Source organism: Pongo abelii, chromosome Y (genome assembly GCF_028885655.2).
Source record: "Pongo abelii isolate AG06213 chromosome Y, NHGRI_mPonAbe1-v2.0_pri, whole genome shotgun sequence".
NCBI classification, from domain to species: Eukaryota; Metazoa; Chordata; class Mammalia; order Primates; family Hominidae; genus Pongo; species Pongo abelii.
This window is the reverse complement of record NC_072009.2, coordinates 3870850-3892067: the sequence shown is the minus strand read 5'-3', so window position 1 is coordinate 3892067 and position 21218 is coordinate 3870850. Positions and strand designations below refer to the sequence as shown.

At 39.7% G+C, this 21218-nt stretch overlaps 1 protein-coding gene and 1 long non-coding RNA gene across 11 annotated transcripts in view; one reads left to right on the top strand and one right to left on the bottom strand.

Moving 5' to 3' along the window:
* Positions 1–19319, bottom strand: part of USP9Y (ubiquitin specific peptidase 9 Y-linked) — a 199593-nt gene extending 180274 nt beyond the window's left edge. For 8 of the 10 annotated variants that reach the window (XM_063721461.1, XM_063721464.1, XM_063721462.1 and 5 more), the window contains exons 1-2: positions 18816–19304; positions 16853–16900 (exon numbers count right to left, since the gene is read on the bottom strand). The gene's annotated coding sequence lies outside the window, so the exon portion shown is untranslated. Of the gene's footprint in view, positions 1–16852; positions 16901–18815 lie in introns of all 10 variants that reach the window. The other 2 variants (XM_054545326.2, XM_054545328.2) reach the window with 2 other exon arrangements.
* LOC129053160 (uncharacterized) lies at positions 17748–20315 on the top strand. The gene is made up of 3 exons (XR_008518245.1): positions 17748–18058; positions 18160–18216; positions 19417–20315. It is a non-coding gene; the product is annotated as an uncharacterized LOC129053160 (long non-coding RNA).
* Positions 20316–21218: the final 903 nt, after the last annotated feature.

The following is a 21218-nucleotide window of genomic DNA, read 5'->3' as shown; positions in this document are numbered from 1 at the left end:
CGGAGCTTGCAGTGAGCTGAGATCAGGCCACTGCACTCCAGCCTGGGCAACAAAGCAAGACTCTGTCTCAAAAAAAATAAAAATAAAAAAGACATCCCCTCCTTTTTGTTATCTTTGACTTTCAGATTCTTAATAAACAGTTTTACAACCCTAGGCAGTTGTCAGCTAAACAGCCTTAAATTTGCATATTAAAGGAAACAACTCAGGTGAAAATCAAATAGCAAAATTTACATCATAAAGTACAGAGAGAAAAAGTCTGGTGGTGCTACAGGGAGACACAGTGTCTTAAAAAAATTTTTTAAAGACTTAAAAAAATTTTTTAAAGATCTTTCTGAGTGTCTAAACTACATTCTTCCTAAAAACCCAAGAGTAGCCTCTGTTGCAATAACTATTTTAGTAAAAAAAAAAAAAAAAAAAAACAACAGGTGAAAACAGAATCAGTTAACTGAAAAGAAAAAAAAGACTTTTGCTCAAAAAACCACAAGGTCTTAGGAACAAAAACAAAAACAAAAACATGAAGGCCTTTTAAATAAAAACATGCACATATACATGCATACACAAATACATCCTGGATGTCAGCCTTTTAATGAAGCTGACTTTTAACCACTGAACTTCTTTAAAAAAAAATATTTTAAAATCTCATTACCGTATTTCAGCTAGGACAAAATGCTGCTAAACTAGTAAGAATCACACAAATTTAAAATTTCTAAGTGCTCTAAGTGTAAACAGAAATTAACACCAGCTGGTTGTTAATGGTAACATTAGTCATTTAAAAAGAATTTGAAAGACAGAGTTCCAAACCGTTTCTTACTAGTGATGGGTCTCAGGCTGTAGACTGGTCTCTACCATCCTATAAGCAAGAAAAAAAAAACCTCATCTTCCCTGTTGGAAGCAAGCTCAAACTCCATAAAGGAATTAACTGCCTTCAATCATCATGGAAGCAGGAAAAAACTTGCCTTCCTTGTGTTGGAAGTAAGTAAAACTCCAAAATAAAAGAGGAGTTGTACAGCAAAATAAATAATAGATCTTGACCAAATTTAGGGAGATCAGGGCTTCTCAGGAGGGGGTGCTCTCAGACCTCAGCAAATTGTCCTATTGGTTTGAGCCATAAAGTTAGCTCATGCTGGTACCAAGCACCGACAGAAGACCTGTAAAAGGTCAGGGGCTTCTCCACTCACAATCCCTCAATGGTTATCAAAATGTGGACCCCAAAAATTTGAGACAGGTCTCAGTTAATTTAGAAAGTTTATTTTGGTTGAGAACACATGCCTCTAACACGGCCCCAGGATGTCCTAATGACATGTGCCCATGGTGGTCAAAGCATGGCTTGATTTTACACATCTTAGGGAGACATGAGACATAAATCAACATACGTTAAGGTTTGGTCTGGAAAGGAAGGACAACTTGAAGCAAAGGCAAGAAGACTTGAAGGGGTGGGGCATCCAGGTCACAAATAGGTTGGAGATGAACAGGTGCGTTCTTTTGAGTTTCCGACTAGCCTTTCCAAAGAAGGCAATCAGATATGTATCTATCTCAGCTACCAAGGAGGTGATAGCGAATACAACAGGAGGCAGGCTGGCACTAAACAGTTCCCGATTTGACTTTTCCCGTTAGTTTAGTGATTTGGGGGCCCCAAGATTTATATGCCTTTCACATGTTTCCCTAAGCCAAACTAAGGCATAAGTGACTACTCCTCTACCCTCTTCACACAGGTAAATTGTGTATTCACTGAAAGGCTAATCAGAGACTCAGAAGAATGTAACTGTTTGTCTCTTACCTACCTATGACCTCAAAGCCCCCTCCCTGTTTCAAGTTGTCTTGCCTTTCTGGAACGAACCAATATACATCTGAGACATACTGACTGATGTCTCAAGTCTTCCTAAAATGTGTAACACCAATCTGTTCCCAAAATACCTTTTACACATGTTGTCAGGACTTCCTGAGATTGTGTCATGGATGTGCCTTGAACCTTGGCAAAGCAAACTTTCCACACTGGCTGAGATGTGTCTCAGGTATTTTGGGTTCACATCATCAACAGTAAAAAATAGAAAGTTTGTGAGATGATAAATTCAAATCCAAACATACATAAAGCTCAAGAAATTTAATATAGCCATATTCTTCCTCTTATACCAGTAAGGATATAAGCTGACCTTAATTATTACTGTAGTCCTAGTTTCTACATTACTTGCTGAACAGATCTGTGAAGAATCTTGTGCTAACATTAAGAACCTGCACAGATTATACTCTAAAGTATTTCTCTCTTCCTTTCTGAATAGGGAATTTAGCACACTCACCTAAGAAAAAAGCAAAATGAGAAACAAGAAGTAAATATTACTATTTCAACAGCTGTATAAATACTGTAAACTTCACACATGCACATGCGTGCACACACACTCACACAGACACACACGTCCACAAAAGTTAACAAAGTCTGAAAAACTTTTGTAGATACTAAATCTGTTTTAAAAGCTGAATTAAACTTCAAGTGTTTAAATTAAAATAATACAGTGTCACATAAAACCAAACTTTTAATTTATGGAATGATATAAGTAAATGATAGGGAGACATATGCCCCAATTTTGCATCTTTTAGCAAGATTATGTTAACCAAACATTTTAAAAGAATAAACTCAACAAGTAAAATGTCCTGCACATATTAAGATGCAAATGAAATGAGAATCTTATTCAATCTAAAGTTTTAACATCTCTGTGGCTAATCAAGACATTTCTCAAAGAACAGACCATTTTTATAATCTCTAAAACAAAATTACAATCAAAAAATTTTAATCAAACCTCAGGCGACTCTGTTACATAAAGAAAATCAAGTTTCATTGTTTAAGAAGAAAAAGCATGTAAATCAGTACATTAAATTATAATACACTTTGTCAATAACTGGCCTAACAGGAGTTGGAATACCCAGTAGTAGAGCCCATGTATACGGAAATAAGAGTTTCAGATGCTGAATACTAAATGCTTACCCAGTACTAGTATAAGTAACATTCAAATGACAACTGTTGCTATATAAAAACTATTAATTAAAAAAATAATTTTCTTGTTCATTTAAAAGGTTTATTCATACTCAGAAACAATAACCAAGTAATTCTTTGTTGTTCAGCAGTTCTTTTAAATAGAACTTTTTCTAGGTCTCATATTAGACCAATTAAATGAAAAGGGGAAGGGAGGGAGAAGTATGAAGCACATGGTAAAGCTCTTTCAAATGACTCTATTATGTAGTCGGGGTTCAGAAAAAGCCCTGCATTAACCTGTACCCAAATATTAATGCCAGACATGCAAAAAAAATTTTAAATGGTAGTTTTCAAGAACACAGTACTTAAGAGAACCAAAGAGAAGATAAAAATCTATTTCTCAATTACTGAAATAGAGAATATAAGAGCCAAAATGTAATTAAGGCTACCAAAAAATGGTTAACTGTCATTACAGATGCACAACAGTGTGAATATACTTAATACCACTGAACTGTACACTTACAGAGAGCTAAGATGGTATATTCTATGTTATGTGTATTTAACTACAATTTGGAAAAAAAATTAAAGAAGAGTTGCTCCTATTTAGAATAAAATTAATTTGCCCATTGCTGACAAAAGGACAGACTTACAGATCAACAGTACAGAACTAGAAGATCAGAAGTAAGGTTTTACATTTATATAAAATGATTTTCAACAAAGGTACTAATACCTTTCAATGAAGAAAGCAAAGTCATTTCAACAAATAGTATTAAGACAATATGTACATGCAAGAGAATGAATCTGAATGTGTACCTCACACGACATACAAATATTAACCCACAACACTGTAGGTCAAATGTAAGTACTATAAATATAAAATCCTTAGAGGAAAAAAAGAGTAAATCTTTGTGACCTTGTACACCCAAAATAAAATTCTAAGCCCTTCAACCATCTGAGTGGATGTCTCCTCTCAGCAAGGACATTCCAATGTTACCCTGAGTGACTGGTTCAAGTCTTGATGCAGGGCAAAGGAAAGGCATGCCTCATTACAGGCTCCTCCCTTTCAGAATTATTAATAAAACAGAGTCTTGAAGTCTGATGAGAAATATTTACAATCTATTCTCTCTGAAGCCTACTAACCTGGAGGCTTCATCAGCATGACAAAACTTCTGAAAGGAGTTAGCCAGCTTGCATCAGGCAGACACTAAAGGAAGGGTCCCACTGAATCTCCAACCCATGTTTCATGTAGATAAGGGAATTTGCATAAGGGCTTGCCTGAGCATGCCTATGGCAGACTAAGGGCCCACATGAGCACTGGGGGAATGAGGTGGAGCCACCAGGAATGGCACCTTACACAAATAGGGAAACCAGGCGTATCAGCTTATATGTTTGTATGTAAAATCTCTTGTATTAAACTGTAAAGGGTGAAACCAGGAACCTGCTTTCAGGACCCCTTTCTTTGCTGAAAGCTTTCCTTTTGCTTAATAAATTCTACTCCACTCACTCTGTGAGTGTCCACATGCCTAATTTTTCCTGGTCATGAGACAAGAAACCAAACCTAGCTTAGCTAAGGAGAGATAACTCCTGCATCACTTTGGTCTCCACAACTCCTCAGCATCATAACTCAGACATTCCTTTCTACTGATTCTAGGTCCTTAGATAATAACTTAATTCTTTCAACCAACTGCCAATCAATCAGAAAATGTTTAAATCTACCAATAACCCGTAAGCCCTGGCTTCAACCCTTCTAGGCTTTCTGGACCAAAGCAACGTACATCATATATACATGTATTTGATTGATATCTCATGTCTCCCTAAAATGTATGAAACTAATCTGTGCCGGCCAGGCACTGTGGCTCATGCCTGTAATCCCAGCATTTTGCAAGGCCGAGACAGGCAGATCACTTGAGGTTGGGAGTTCAAGACCAGCCTGACCAACATGGAGAAACCCCATCTCTACTAAAAATACAAAATTAGCCAGGCATGGTGGCACATGCCTATAATCCCAGATACTCAGGAAGCCAAGGCAGGAGAATTGCTTGAACCTGGGAGGTGGAGGTTGCGGTGAGCTGAGATCGCACCATTGCACTCCAACCTGGGCAACAAGAGCAAAACTCCGTCTCAAAAACAAAAACAAAACAAAACAACAACAAAAAACTAATCTGTGCCCTGATCATCTTGGGCACATGTTCTCAGAATCTCCTGAGGGCTGTATCACGGGCCATTTGTCACTCACGGTTGAAAATAAGTCTCTTCAAATATTTTAAAGAGTTTGACTTTTTTCGTTGACAATAATTTAGTGCCCAACATGGGGCATCAGAGAACACTCAGGACCACAAAGGAGTTTGCCTAAACTCTGTGCTAAAGGCACCAGCAGAGGCTCATTGAAAACCTCTCCAATTTCTTTTTTCTTTTTTGTGTTCAATGAGAGAGTCTCGCATTGTCACCCAGGCGCAATCTCCGCCTCCTGGATTCAAGTTAATTCTCCCGCCTCAGCCTCCTGAGTAGTTGGGATTACAGGCGTGCACCACCATGCCCACCTAATTTTTTTGTATTTTTAATAGAGATGGGGTTTCATCATGTTGGCCAGGCTAGTCTCAAACTCCTGTCCTTAGGTGATCTGTCCGCCTCAGTCTCCCGAAGTACTGGGATTACAAGCATTAGCCACCGTGCCCAGCCAAAGCCTACATTTTTTAAAAAGTAATTTTTGTTGGGGGTGTCTTGTAAGGCCACTGCATGTCACGGGAGGTCAGTACCCCCAGACATTCCCACTTGATCCGCAGTCACTCAAGGGCACCTTTGAGCTGGGAGGAACAAAATGTTGTTTTCCTTTAGAGCTGAGGAAACTCAGTCTCTCATTTATCTATGAAAATGACACTTAGTTTCTCACATAAATGCTCATACAAACCACCTGAGATTAATTTTGGGAGAAAAAGCAATGGAGAAGACCCTTTAGAATGTATTTCATTCTTGTTGCCTGAGCAACAAGAGTGAAACTCTGCTTCAAAAAATAAATAAATAAATAAATAAAAATATAGGCTTTTTTGTTTGAACCCGGGAGGTGAAGGATGCAGTGAGCTAAGATCACACCACTGCATTCCAGCCTGAGCAACAGAGCGAGATTCTGTCTCAAAAAAAAAAAAAGTGTATAAAAAAAAAGTATGTATATATGTATATATATAGCTTTTGCAGGAAATGCATATAAAGTCTGATCAGCCAGTGTTCTCGGCACTCAGAGGTACTAGACTTCCAGAGAGGGAAAAAGAGACACAGAGTGAGACACTTAAGAGGGCAGAAATAACTCAGTGGTGACATGCTGTGAAGTCCTGCTCATAACCAGCACACTCCAATCCATAACACTAAACCCTAGGCCACAGCTCAGTTGGTCCTTTTAAGTGGAAACACATAATCTAAGTATGGGAAACAAACAATCTAAATGTGGGAAACATCTAAGAATAACAAAAAACCCTGGAGCCTCTATTTCAATATTTTAACGATGGACAAATTACATTAAGAAAAAATTCTCTATTTCTCTATTTTCTTTTCCACCTGCTTTAAATCTGCTGTTACTTTTCTAAGTAAAAGTTATAGGATATTTGATTGAGTGTGTAGGTGTGTGTTTACATGTATATACATGTAGTTTGTTCAGTGTTTTGGTCACAAAGTACCAAATTAGCTTAAAGCTAAATAGTAAGCCTAAATGCTTTTCAAATTCATGTGACTGAAGTAAAAATCTTAGTAAATAGGCTAGCTTTAAAATTACAGATAAAATAGTATTAGAAATATCTTAAGAACTGTCAGCATGTTTTGTTTACATTTATTGATCAAGAGATTTCATACTTATCCTTGCCAAATCTTGTAAGGTGTTAAAATTTGTCAGAAGGGTCATAAAACTATAACCCCAGCCCAAAACAGAATCATCTTTGTATAATTTTTGACAAATAAGATATTTAAGATTTTTGGTTTAATGAAAACAAGTAAATCGTGTGTTGTTCATATATTTAAACTTAAGGTTTCTTACTTAGGTATGCACCTGAAATTCACAGGCCATAAAAATATTAAGAGGGAAATAACCTTAAATGATGACTATCCTTATTAAATAATCAGACTAATGTAATGGAATAAATGCTTGTAAACAAATTTGTCATATAATTAGAATGTATGGTTATATTAAATAATACATATTAAATTTCTGGGTAATTTCCAATTTAAAAATTATAAGAAGACATCTTTAAAAATTGTTTTCGGCCAGGTGCAGTGGTTCACGCCTGTAATCCCAGCACTTTAGAAGGCCGAGGCGGGTGGATCACGAGGTCAGGAGATCGAGACCATCCTGGTTAACATGGTGAAACCCCGTCTCTACTAAAAATACAAAAATTAGCCAGGTGTGGTGGCAGGCGCCTGTAATCCCAGCTGCTCAGGAGGCTGAGGCAGGAGAATCACCTGAACCCAGCAGACAGAGGTTGCAGTGAGCCAAGATCACACCACTCTACTCCATCCTGGGTGACAGAGTGAGACTCAGTCTCAAAAAAAATAGTTTTCTTATTTAATGGTAAATATTTTTGTCTAATGCAAAGCTTATTTAGTGGTTATACAAAAAAGGAACCAGGAAATAAGATAGATGTAAAGAAAGTTACAGAAATAGAGTTTTGTGTTTTTTTAAGAGAAGTTAAAAGAAAAGTAATGAAATACAAAAAAAAAAATCTTGTGTGGTAAATTTTTTGTCCTAAAATAAGGTAACTGGTTGTTCAAGAAACAGAGATATTTAGAACAAACCAGAAAGTCCAAGTATGTAATCAATGATTGATATAATTTGTAACAAGGTTAGTAAAAAGCAATCTTTAAGTTACATAACTAAGTTGGCTGCATTTTAAAAAACTGTCTAACAGTCTTTCTAGAAATTGAACTTCTTATTAGAAATACATTAATGCAAAACTAAAGAACTGGTAAGAACAAGGTTTTATTTAAAATGTTGACTTCTCTTAATACAAGAAGGTGTTAAGTTTTAAATTCTATGATCTGTTTCTTTTGAAATTCCTCAGACTGATATCTCAGAATTTCAGATCTTTCTTTTGAAAAGGCCTGAGACAATCTCAGTGCGGTGGCTCACGCCTGTAATCCCAACACTTTGGGAGACCAAAGCAGGCAGATTACTTCAGGTCAGGAGTTCAAGACCAGACTGGCCAACATGGTGAAAGCCTGTCTCTACTGAAAACACAAAAATTAGCTGAGCAAAGTGGCACACGCCTGTAATCCCAAGTACTTGGGAGGCTGAGGCAGGAGAATCACTTGAACCTGGGAGGCAGAGGTTGCAGTAAATCAAGATCACACCATTGCATTCCAGACTGGGCAACAAGGGTGAAACTCCGTATCAAAAAAAATTTTTAAAAAAATGGCCCGGGATGGTAACTTTCCTTCACCTTTTGTTGGCTTCTGTAACCTTTTAAATTTATATTCTAATAAGAGACAGAAGTTCTGAAAACAGGCAAATAAAAAATCTTTTGGACCTGCCTTTTGTCTGTATGTGCATTATGTCTGTTATGTCTATATGTTTATGTGTCATGTGGAAGTGATATTTCACTACCAAACTATATAAAAGAGCTCTAGTCAACTGGCTTAAAGAAAAGTGCTTCGCCAGGCGTGGGGGCAAATGCCTGTAATCCCAGCACTTTGTGAGGCCAAGGCAGGCAATCACAAGGTCAGGAGTTTGAAACCAGCCTGATCAACATGGTGAAACCCCATTTGTACAAAAAATACAAAAATTAGGCCAGGCATGGTGGCTCATGCCTATAATCCCAGCACTTTGGGAGGCCGAGGCAGGCAGATTACTAGGTCAGGAGATCAAAACCATCCTGGCTAACATGGTGAAACCCCATCTCCACTAAAAATACAAAAAAATTAGCCAGCCATGGTGGCGGGTGCCTGTACTCGGGAGGCTGAGGTAGGAGAATGGCGTGAACCTAGGAGGCTGAGCCTGCAGTGAGCTGAGATCGTGCAACTGCACTCAGAGTGAGACACTGTCTCAAAAAAAAAAAAAAAAAAAATTAGCTAGATGTGGTGCTGCGGGCCTGTTAACCCAGCTACTCAGGAGGCTGAGGCAAGAGAATTGCTTCAACCCAGAACGCAGAGGCTGCAGTGAGCAGAGATCATACCACTGTGCTCTAGCCTGGGCAACAGAGCACAACTTTGTCTCAAAAACAAAAAAACAAAAAAAGAAAAGAAGAAAAGAAGAATAAGAAGAATGCTTATCAGACTAAAACAAGCTAGCTCAAATGCCTTTTAATTCACATCATCTTGGTTATCTTTGATAAATTTAACCTGAAAATCCTCTCCACTAGTTTAAAATTTTAAAAGCGATGTTATGTTAAATTACACAGGTTTTCTAACTAGGCATTTGGGTTTCTAAGAATTAAAACAGTAAGAAAAAACATACTATTTTACCAAAAAGATCGTAAATATAGGGGAAGGGCAAAATCAACTATCAAATCCGAAGGGTGGAATATAAAGAAATTATTCTAATTTGCAGTTTGATATTATCAGCTTCACGAAAAATTCTTAGTATAATAGATTGTAAAACTAACAATTTTAAAGGCAGAATCCTTAATTGTAAATGGGTTGATGCTGGACACAAAGCTCATTATTAAACAATCACTGATGAGTATATGCAACCCAAATGCACAGACGACTTTTTCTAAAATAACAACCAGCTTACTGGACTGATAAATGGCCACTGTAAGGTCCGTTGACCCTGAGAAAGGGACTATCCAATTCTCTCCAATAAAATGCCAAGTGGAGCACCCAGAAGAAGCAGTTGATATGCTTCACATGGAAGCCTATGGGATTCGCCTTATGATGACCAGGATATTTTCCCACTGAATATGCCTATTACCTAGGTCATGCTAAATGCTGGGGTTAAGAAGGCCCCTTTTACACGGGCATCTCATGTGGTATTCCTCTTGCAGAATCATACAACTATTTAAGAAGCCTTATTAAATTTGCTGCCTCTCCTGAGTCCTAAAGATGCTTACTAAAACATTAGGATAATTAACAACAAAATGGAAAAGGGGAAGAAAATCAAAGGACTTGCCCCAAAAGGGTGACATAAATCTTTAAATGGTTATTAATAAATAAAATGAAAATTGATAGGGTCAAAAACAAAGGAATTCACAATACTATCAAAGGATGCGTGGACCAAAGGGAACCCCTGCTGGTCGCCTAACATTAAAAAACACCAAAAGGTAGTCTTCTACTATTTGCACTGTATTAGGGAAAGTTAAGAAAAATCAAAAGGTAAAACATAATGAAAAAGCTGGCACTGCCTGGAGCAGTGCTGAAGTCAATTAAGATAAAGATTGGGCCAGGCACGGTGGCTCACGCCTGCAATCCCAGCACTTTGGGAGGCCAAGGAGGGCGGATCACGAGGTCAGGAGATCGAGACCATCCTGGTGAACACGGTGAAATCTCGTCTCTACTAAAAATACAAAAAAATTAGCTGGGCGTGGTGGCGGGCGCCTGTGGTCCCAGCTACTTGGGAGGCTGAGGCAGGAGAATGGCATGAACCCAGGAGGTGGAGCTTGCAGTGAGCCGAGATCCTGCCACTGCACTGCAGCCTGGGCGACAGAGTGAGACTGCATCTCAAAAAAAAAAAGATAAAGATTGACAAAACAGCCTGTGTCCCTTGGCTGGATCCCCTACACAAATTATTTTTTACCAGAAAAGGTAAAATGGTCTTGGAGGAGAAAAGAAAGATTCCTTGGACCAGGACATAAAAAATGTAAAGATTATGAAATCTGAGTGTTTAAACAGGCTTTCTATAAAGTAACTGTGACTCCTTTACCTAAACGTGTTATGAAAATGGGTACCAATGTATCTGACGCCGGGAGGTTTCCCCTAACTAGTGCCTTCATAAAGCTGAAGGCATGTATTCAACCCGAGGAAACTAAAGGAAAAATAACAACTGAAGGCACGTAAATCTATCCTTTGAGAAATGTTTAATTAACATGTCCAACCAAACTGGACATGCTAAATAGGAACTAGTAAGACTGCCTGAGCCCACACAATGTAAGGTAGAAGCTGCAGTGATAGAACAAATCCTCCACTTCACAGCCTTTGTGGAACATTTACTGGGACTTCTACCACAATCCTGTGAGCACTTCCCAATGACAATAACTGAACTAGAACATTTCCACTTGAGGGGCATTAACTGCCTTGCTATGGGATGTTAACTGAAGCTTCCCCCCATGCTAATGGAAATAATGTTGCCCAAAAGTTTCATGATAAATTAATTATGCTTTACATAGACTATTGCTACCTGGAAAATAGAAGGAGGAGATACTCATAAGCAGGGAGCCTCCTTTTTCCTTAGGACTTACTCTAACCATGTGAAGAGCTGCCAGATTGTACAGTGCCTGACAGCTCTCATCTGACAAGAGCTGCTTAGCATGTGAGTAACAGTTCCAAGGTACACAAAAATGGCATCTTGTTTGTAAGGCTGCTGCTCTGGTTAAAGAAGACTCAAGGAAGTATGCTTATTTTAGATTATTTACGGTTTAAAACATTTCGGTAAAGTATGTTCTTGTAAGCAAATTTACCTTCACTTCGAGTTCTCCAGAATTCAGAAACTGATTTTCTGACAATGCAGTTATTTGCCTAAGTTTATTAAAGAGTCTTTTCTCTTAAAACCAGACAACTGGAATCACTAGTTACTTCACCAAGACTTTGACTAGACTAACATATTTTTAGGTAAAGTTCCAGCAACGCCAACTTAAAAGGAGCCTATATGGGCGATCAATTCTTGCTGCACATTATGCAAACAATCAGGCCAAGTACAATAAGCCTAACACTTATACTGCACATGAAATGGTCTTACTGTAATTCCTCTATAATGGAAAAGGAGTGCTGGAGAGAGAAACTGTTTCAAAGGAGAAGTTTAGCATTTGTTACTAGATTTCAGCCCTGACTTCTGTTTTTAATTGCAGAATAAAGAGCATGAGTTATTTCTTGGATACAATAATCCTCTAAAGATTACCATATTATAATTTGTTTCATATTTTTAGTTGGTGCCCTAATGGAATAGGTTCTTTTTTCGTTCTGACATGCAAATACTCTTTTGATTGTCAAAATACTAACGTTATGTATCTCTCCTTATTCTACTTCCAAAGAAACCAGATTCATGGTCTCCTGAAGACTAGAGATGCCAATCTCCCTTATTTGGCATCTACTGGGCCCAGACTGTTTTTCTCTGCAAATGTCCTGCTGCTAGGAATATACAAGCACCTTTCTAGGCCCTTTCTAGACCCAGGGACTGCCAAAGCAGTGGGCACATGAGATTCTAAGGACTGGTTTTGAGGGGCAGAATTAGGTCATACCCTCCAAAGTAACGAGGGGTAAACAAATGCCTCAACAGCTAGTAAACAAGGGACTCTGCCCTCTGAGCTATCATTTGGCGCCTTTTCATGCATTCTAACCATAAAGAATTTTCTGCTTCTCATAAAACTAAAACTAAGAGGGTAAAGATACCTCATGACAAAGCCTCCCAGCTATGAGTTGTACATCTAGATAATACATTTTTCAAATTTTTTTTCAGAACAATGCTTATTTTTGAATAGGTAATCGCTTTAATTCTGTAACTAAAACCATGATTAGTAGTGGAATGCACAGAAGTTAAAGATAAGTCAGTTTTGTAAACTCACCTTTGACTTTTTGCTGGCTGACTTTTCACTGTCAGTTCCCTGGCAATAGAGGGATGGTGGGGAGTCCCCACGAAGGGGGACAAGATGAACCCAGACCAGACACCCAGGCCACAATGGGTTCATCTGTCCTCCCAACTTTATGGGATGGAATAAAAATTTGGGGGCCACTGATGTTGCCTCTGGCAAATCTTGGCCTAAAAAGGGAGAATGTAAACCAAAAATAAAATTCGAAGCCCACCAATCATCTGAATGGACCCTTCCTTTTGACAAGGACATTCCAAGGCTAACCTGAGGGACTGGTTCAGGTCGTGATGCGGAGAAGAGTGCAGACATGCCTCATTATATGCTCCTCTCTTTTGGAATTACTAATACCTCAAACTATTTTTCTGATGAGAAACACTTACAATCTTACAATCTATTTTTTCTGAAGCTCACTACCTGGAGGCTTCACTTGCATAAGAGAACTTTGGTCTTCACAATCCCTCATCATTATAACCCAGACATTCTCTTCTATTGACTGTAGGTCTTCAAGTAATAACTTAACTGTCAACCTACCAATCAGAGAAATTTTAAATCTACCAATAACCTGGGAGCCCCAGCTTTCAGCTGTCTCAACCTTCTGGGCCGAAGCAACATACATCTTCCATATATGTATTTGATGGATGTCTCATGCCTCTGTAAAATTTATAAGCTAGGCTGTGCCCAGACCACCTTGGACACATGTTCTCAGGGTCTCCTGAGTGCTGTGTCATGGGCCATTGGTCCTTCATACTTGGCTCAGAATAAATCCCTTCAAATATTTTACGGAGTGTGACTCTTCATCAATAACTTTTCAGTTAGGAAAAGATTTCCTAGCTAGAACATAAAAAGCACAAGCAATAAAACAAAAAAGGTTTTGTGCTTCAAAATATGTCATTAAGAAAGTGAAGATAAGCTGCAGACTAGGACAAAATATTTGCATATCATATGTCTGACAGAAGATATTATCTAGGCCAGCGCAGTGGCTCACACCTGTAATCTCAGCACTTTGGGAGGCCAAGGTGGGCAAATCATTTGAGCCCAAGAGTTTGAGACCACCTTCGGCACCAAGGCAAAACCCCATCTCCACAAAAAAGTACAAAAATTACCAGCCTCACCAACACGGTGAAACTGCATCTCTATTAAAGATATAAAAAATTACCTGGGCATGGTGGCATGTGCCTGTAATCCCAGCTACTCAGGAGGCTGGGGCAGAAGAATCGCTTGAACCCAGGAGGTGGAGGCTGCAGTGAGCCAAGATCGCACCACTGCACTCCAGCCTGGGCAACAGAGCGAGACTCTGTCTCAAAAAAAAAAAAAAAAAAAAAGGACAAAAATTAGCTGGGCCTGGTGCAAGTTGTCCAAGCTACTTGAAAGGCTCAGGTAGGAACATCACTTGAGCCTGGGGTATGGAGTTTACAGTGAGCCCAGAGTGTGCCATTGCACTTCAGCCTTGATAGCAGAGCCTGTCTCACACACACACATTAAAAAAAGGAAGGAAAGGAAAAAAAGACATAGCCAAAGAGCTTTTACAGCTCAATTTGAAACAAACAATAAATTTTAATGGGCAAGTCTGAACATTCTCTAAAGAAACACAATCAGAAAACGAGCACATGAGAAGATGTTCAAAATTTGTTAGCCAATAGGAAAATGCAAAATAAGATACCACTAACAAGATACCACTGCACACCCAATGGAAAGAGTATACCAAAACAGCTGATATGAATGTAAAATGGTGCAGCCACCTGCACCAAGGAAAACAATTTGGCAATTGCTTAAGTTAAATATAAACTTACAATACAATAAGTAATTTTGTTACTACATACCTCCCCAACATATAATTGTTCTTTTCTTTTTTTTGAGACAGAATCTCGCTCTGTTGCCCAGGCTGGAGTGCAGTGGTGAGATCTCTGCTCATCACAACTTCTGCCTCCTGGGTTCAAGGGATTCTGCCTCAGCCTCCAAGTAGCTGGAACTACGGGCACACACCACCATGCCTAGCTATTTTTTGTATTTTTAGTATAGACGGGGTTCCACCACATTGGCCAGGCTGGTCTCGAACTCCTGACCTCGAGATCCACCCACTTTGGCCTCCCAGAGTGCTAGGATTAGAGGCATGAGCCACCGGGGCCGCCCTACAATTGTTCTTAAAGTCCTTAAAACATAACAAAGAAACAAAAACGCTAATTGTTCACACATACAGCCTTGTGTACATTAATGTTCCTAGCAACTTCACTTATAAAAACCCCAAACTGCAAACAAGTGTACCAAATGTACACTTGGTAAATGGGTAAACTGCACTCATACAATGATATACCATTAGTATAAAAAGACGCAGTATTTATCCATATTACAACATGAATGAATCTCAAAAACATTATCTATGTGGAAGATGCGAATCTCAAAAACATTATCTACGTGGAAGATGCGAGATACAAAGACTACATATTTTGATTCAATTTTTGTGAAACATCCAAAAAAGGCAAATCTGTAAATATAGAAGATTACGGACTACCAAGAGCTGAAGATATGAGTGGGGAATGGCTTGAAAAGGAGCAAGGATGTGCTGGAGTGATGAAAATTTTCTAAAACTGGAAGTGTTTCAGAGCTCTGTAAATTTATTAGAAACCAATAAGTTGTATATGTAAAAGAAACATTTAATATGTAAATTACACTTCAATAAAGCTGTTACACTAACTTATGCAATAAGCAAAAAATATTTCCAGTTTATTGCACAAAAATAACTACCAACCCTTTAATGCGTATTTTTTAAAAGACATAGATTTGAAATAATTATCTTTAACTCAAGCAAAGGATGGTTTCCACATCAAAATGCTAAAACAAATACAAAAATGTCTACTGTAGTTTAAAAATGAATCTTATAAAACAACAAAAAGCTAAAAAGTGTTAATTTGTGCAACAAACCAAGAAGTGAATGTTGAAATTGAGACAAATACGTACTTTCTAAAACTGTAAGCTGCCTTATAAGTATCTGATGAAAAAATCTATTAGAAGATGTCCATTAAAATACGTAATACTAGATACTGGAAAATGCATTTCAACATCTGAGAAGAAAAAAAGACCTATGGTAAATCCATTTTTTTCTTTTTATTTTTTTAAGACAGTCTTAGCTTTTGTCTCCCAGGCTGCAGTGCAATGGTGCGGATCTCGGCTCACTGCAACCTCTGCTTCCTGAATTCAAGTGGTTCTCCTGCCTCAGTTTCCCAAGTAGCTGGGATCACAGGCGCCTACCACCATGCCCAGCTAATGTATGTATTTTTAGTAGAGACAGGGTTTTGCCATGTTGGCCAGGCTGGTCTCGAACTCCTAACCTCAGGTGATCTGCCCGACTTGGCTTCCTAACTCGGCTTCCTAAGACGACAGGAATGAGCCACCGTGCCTGGCCTGGAAAAGATATCCTTCTTTTCCATTTTCATTGACAAAGCACGGTAACCATTCAAAAGCCCAAAAATAAGAAACACACATACTCAGAATCCCCTGAGCCTCCTACATTATCTCACATATGTCTGTCTGTGATTGGGAGGCACGGGTGGTTTACTGTCTCAATAACAGTAAATAAAATCTACTGTTAAAAATCACTTCTTTATTACGTATTCTCAAATACAATGTTTTTGCTATTATGTAGTCATTATAAAAATTTTCTCCAAGTTTAGGTGAAAAGTCATATACATATTTTTTTTTTTTGAAACGAAGTTTTGCTCTTGTTGCCAAGGTTGGAGTGCAGTGGCGCTACCCTGGCTCACAGCAACCTCCCACTCCCGGGTTCATGGGATTCTCCTGCCTCAGTCTCCCGAGTAGCTGGGATTACAAGCACCCGCCACCATGCCAAGCTAATTTTTTTTTTTTTTTTGTATTTTTAGTAGAGACGGGGTTTCACTATGTTGGCCAGGCTGGTCTTGAACTCCTTACCTCAGGCAATCCAGCCGCCTGGGCCTCCCAAAGTGCTGGGATTACAGAAGTGAGCCACCACACCCGGACCCAAAGTCATATATATTACCAAAACCAACCAACAAAAGGAAGTATTGTTAACAGTAAGACAAGATTGACAGAGTAAACATTCACGCAATCACTGTTAACACAAAACGGTAAGAAGAAATAATTAAAATCCCACAATCTTATTTTCAAGTCAGTGAAATAAAAAATACTCCCAACTCACCCTTGAATCACCAACGGCAAATAACTTTAGATTTTCTTTCTTCCCAAACTGTAAGAATAAAGTTTGAAACGAGAAAGTTAAAAGCATATCAATGAGTTTTCTAATTGAAAAACAAATCCTGACACTTTTAAACAATTACGCATTTGCAGAGACGAAAATGGCAGTGATTAAAGCAGCAAACTAAAAAAAATGTAGAAGTTTATGGTGTGTATTTTAAAGTTTAACGGTATAGTTTTAGACAAACATGTACCTTATGATCTGGTACTTAATTTATCGGATAACTACTAATGAGAATGAACTTCAAGAAAAGAAATCTTGAAAGTTTCATAGTGAAAGAACCTGTATTTCCTTAACAGTGAACTTGTTTTGCAGATTTAGAGGATGAACGAGTTGCCCAGTAAGAGAATGCCCCCCTAAAAAACAAACAAACAAAAAAAAACCAGGCTGAGCGCGGTGGCTCACGCCTGTAATCCCAGCACTTTGGGAGACCGAAGCGGGCAGATCACCTGAGGTCGGCAGTTCCAGACCAGCCTGAACAACATGGAGAAACCCTGTTTCTACTAAAAATACAAAATTAGCCCGACGTGGTGGCGCATTCCTGTAATCACTGGTACTCCGGAGGCTAAGGCAAAAGAATCGCTTGAACCCGTGAGGTGGAGGTTGTGGTGAGCCGAAATCGCGCCACTGCACTCCTGCCAGGGCAACAAGAGCGAAACTTCGTCTCAAAAAGAAAACAAAAACAAAACAGCATTAATAGTTAATGTTTACATATACATCTTTCAAATTTAAAAACCTTCTGAACAAGTTAAGATACACTGGGCAGCGTACAAATTAAGTAAACTTATGAGTGAATTTTATAAATAACATTCTTAATATAAACGTTTAAAATTCCTGTGTAAATTTCTAGTATGCAAAAAATTTCATAAAAATTAGTAAAATATCTCCTCCATAAGTCTAAGTTAATATTTTGAGATACCGAGAAAGTACATTATGCGTAATGCGCTGTCACAAAAACAGGTTCAACTACTAACAGAGACAAGTTGTTTTGGTAGAGAACAAAACAGAAAGGAGATCTGATCCAAACTAAATCGGAACCGAACTGTTCATTGAAATACGTCATACTGCATCTTGGCGTTTAGCAAAGTGGCGGAGAGGAAGAGGAGGTATAAGGGTATAAGAGAGCAAAAACCTGGTGCAGACTCTCAGGTCAGATGGTGCGGGGTGATTGCGGGAGGTGGACAAGAAGTCGGCCCCCTAATGATTAAGGACAGCTAACGCCTAACTCCGTTCCTAATCACCCTACCTAGGTAACAGCATTTGGTGCAACGAGCCAGTTTCGAGCATGTGAAGGACCGTGGGGCAAGGTCTGTAACCAAGAGCGGTTAGTCCCTGGCTCTGAGTGAGGCCCCGGGCATAGATAGGAGGTTCTTCCTGTGAAACCAGAGATTTAATCCTCCCACTTCACCTTAGGTAGTACAAGAAACAGGCACGGCGCGGGGAGGCTAGGCGGCCATTTTTCCTTACAGTGCACAACACACAGACAGCAGTTCTGCCCGCGCCTGCCCCCAGCCCTCCGAAATAAAAAGTCCCAAGCCCGGTAGGGGAAAAGAAGAAACGCACATACTCAGAATCCTCTGAGCCTCCTACATTATCTCACATCTGTCTGTCGGTGATTCGGAGGCGCGGGTGATTTACGGTACAGGCGCCATGTCCACGTAATCAGGGCACCCGACGGTGGGAGACAAACTAGACTCAGACCTACACCTGGGAATGGCGGACAACAAAATATCTGTAAAATATTTTGATATTAGATACTTTCTAGGCACGCGGTCGTGACTGCGGCCTGCGTGCCTGAGGAGGACGTTGCTCACAAATACCGGGATTTGGCCTAAGAAAGCGTCCACCTCTTTATATAGAGGTGACGGATGCCGCTACCTCTTTGTCATTCAGTAGCCCTCTTTACCTGTTTTGGCCTCGCTGCTAGGGCGGTCGCTGAGCTTACACGGACTCCAGGTGATGAGTTTTTCCTGAGTCACCGCAAAGGCGGTTTCACTAGGCTTCACTTTTCTTTACTCGCGGTTTTCGGCCAGGTCTCTCCTGAGACTCACTCCTATCTGCCGGTCCCGACACCAGCAACAAGCGCTGAGGTAAATGTCCCAAGTAAGACAAAGGCAATCTCCGTCAGGGCCTGCTAGCGGCGTGAAGCAGGGAGGGACTTAGAGCAACACGGTCAGTCCGCAACGGGCGGGGTTCAGTTAAATTATGTTTCCAGTGATCTATTAGACCCGTGCTCTTCAATATGGCGGATTAAATCCGGCTGACCGAAAAAATAAAAAAAGAGAGAGAGAGAGAGAAAGAGAAAGAGACAGAGAAAGAAACAGACCGCCGAGACAGCTGCGCAGGCTTCCACCATCCCCAGAGCAGCGACCAGCTACCCTCCAAGACCCCACCCCCGCCAAGCCCCGCCCCCTAGGACCTCCCCTGCTCTGATTTATGTCTTCCTGTCTTTGCTAACGGTTCCTGTTTCTACTTCTCTTCCCCTTTTCTACTCTTTTTATACCCAGAAGCAGCGGAACTGGAAACACCTTGGTGCCCTAGACGGAAACCTAAGTCCCGACTGAAGCGTATCCATCACCAAACACTGGGATAGCTGCAGCTAGGGCCACACAATAAAAATAGCCCAGGACGGCACTGGCTATCCGCTGCCCCTTCAGGGGCTGCTATAGAATTCCTGTCCTTAATCGCTTTTAGTTCTTTAACTACTTGTGGAAACAGCTGATTACTGGACACGTGGGAGTACGAAAGGCGTTTAGTAAGACTGCAAATCTGTTGTGAACTGGTAGGACGCAGAGTGTATGGCATAGTGAAGAAAGAAGTCAACGCCAGGCGAGGTGCTATGGCTACGGGATTAATCTTTTGTGGCCCAACTATGTTGCTCTGACGGTTCCACTTGCACTACTGGTTTTTACTTCATCGTGAATCTCTGCTCTGGCAGATAACACCCTGCATGAAAACATCACCAGTTTTCAAGTTTTTCTCAGGATGAACAGTACATAGAAAAGTGAACCTGAATGCTGAGATCCTGAGACCGTGCTGCGGCGCCTGGGAATTCATAGAGCAGCTATTAAGAGGCCACTACTTCTCGCATCGTGTGCCATGCAAGTAAACCTACCCTATCCTGAGACCCTTGCCTGGGGTGACTGGAAGAGCTGCTTCTGTAGAACCTTGGGCCAGGCCATCTGTCTGGACGAATAGGAGAAAAGCCTAGTTGTTGTCTCCTGCAAGATGTATTCAGTTGCTATTTCGCCTTTGTTCGTTAATCTGTTAGTATGGTATATTACATCAATTAATATTTCATATTAAATCAGTCATGAATTCCCATTATGAGCACCACTTGCTCATGATTGAAAATATTTCTTATATGTTGCAGATTCACTCTTGGTATTATTTGTCCATTTTTGTACCCACCTAGCACACACATATACAATTGCAGATTTGTTAGGATTAGATATCATGTGATACTTACTATCTTATGAAGTTCTTAATACATGTATTGCTATCCTTGGTTTTTCATTAAAAAAATTTAGAAAAAATAAGTTAATTGCCCAAGATCATCAGCCAACAAAGATAAGAAGTACAAGTGTTAGCCAGGCACGGTGGCTCGGTCACTCTCTTTGCCTTGAATATTGAGACAATAATGTTTCTTTCCTGAATCTTTATGAGTGATTCATATAGCAGAAATGTTTACACTTTATTCATATTTGTGGCAATATTTTCCAAGGTTATTGTAATGCCATTTAAAAATAAAGTTTGCTGGACAGGCACGGTGGCTCACGCCTGTAATCCCAGCACTTTGGGAGGCCAAGGCAGGCAGATCACTAGGTCAAGGGATTGAGACCATCCTGGCCAACATGGTCAAAGCCCATCTCTACTAAAATACCAAAATTAGCCAGGCGTGGTGGCAGGCACCTGTAGTCCCAGCTACTCGGGAGGCTGAGGCAGGAGAATCGCTTGAACTTGGGAGGCGGAGTTTGCCATGCACCGAGATAGCGCCACTGAACTCCAGCCTGGCAACAGAGCGAGATTCCATCTCAAAAAAAAAAAAAATTCATGTGGCATGTAAACTTGTTTCTGGCTTCTTTCCTCAATATTATATCCGAGGGCTTCATTTATGTACTATAATATATAAAATACTAGAACATACCCGTCTCATTACTATTGATGGATATTTGGGTCATTAATTATAGTCCATGTATTTTGGTAGACATATGTCCTTGTTTGTACTAAGCCTATTGTTGGAATTCCTAGAGTTTTTGAGGATACATATGCTTGTCTTCAATGGATAGTGTCAAATAGTTTCTCCAAG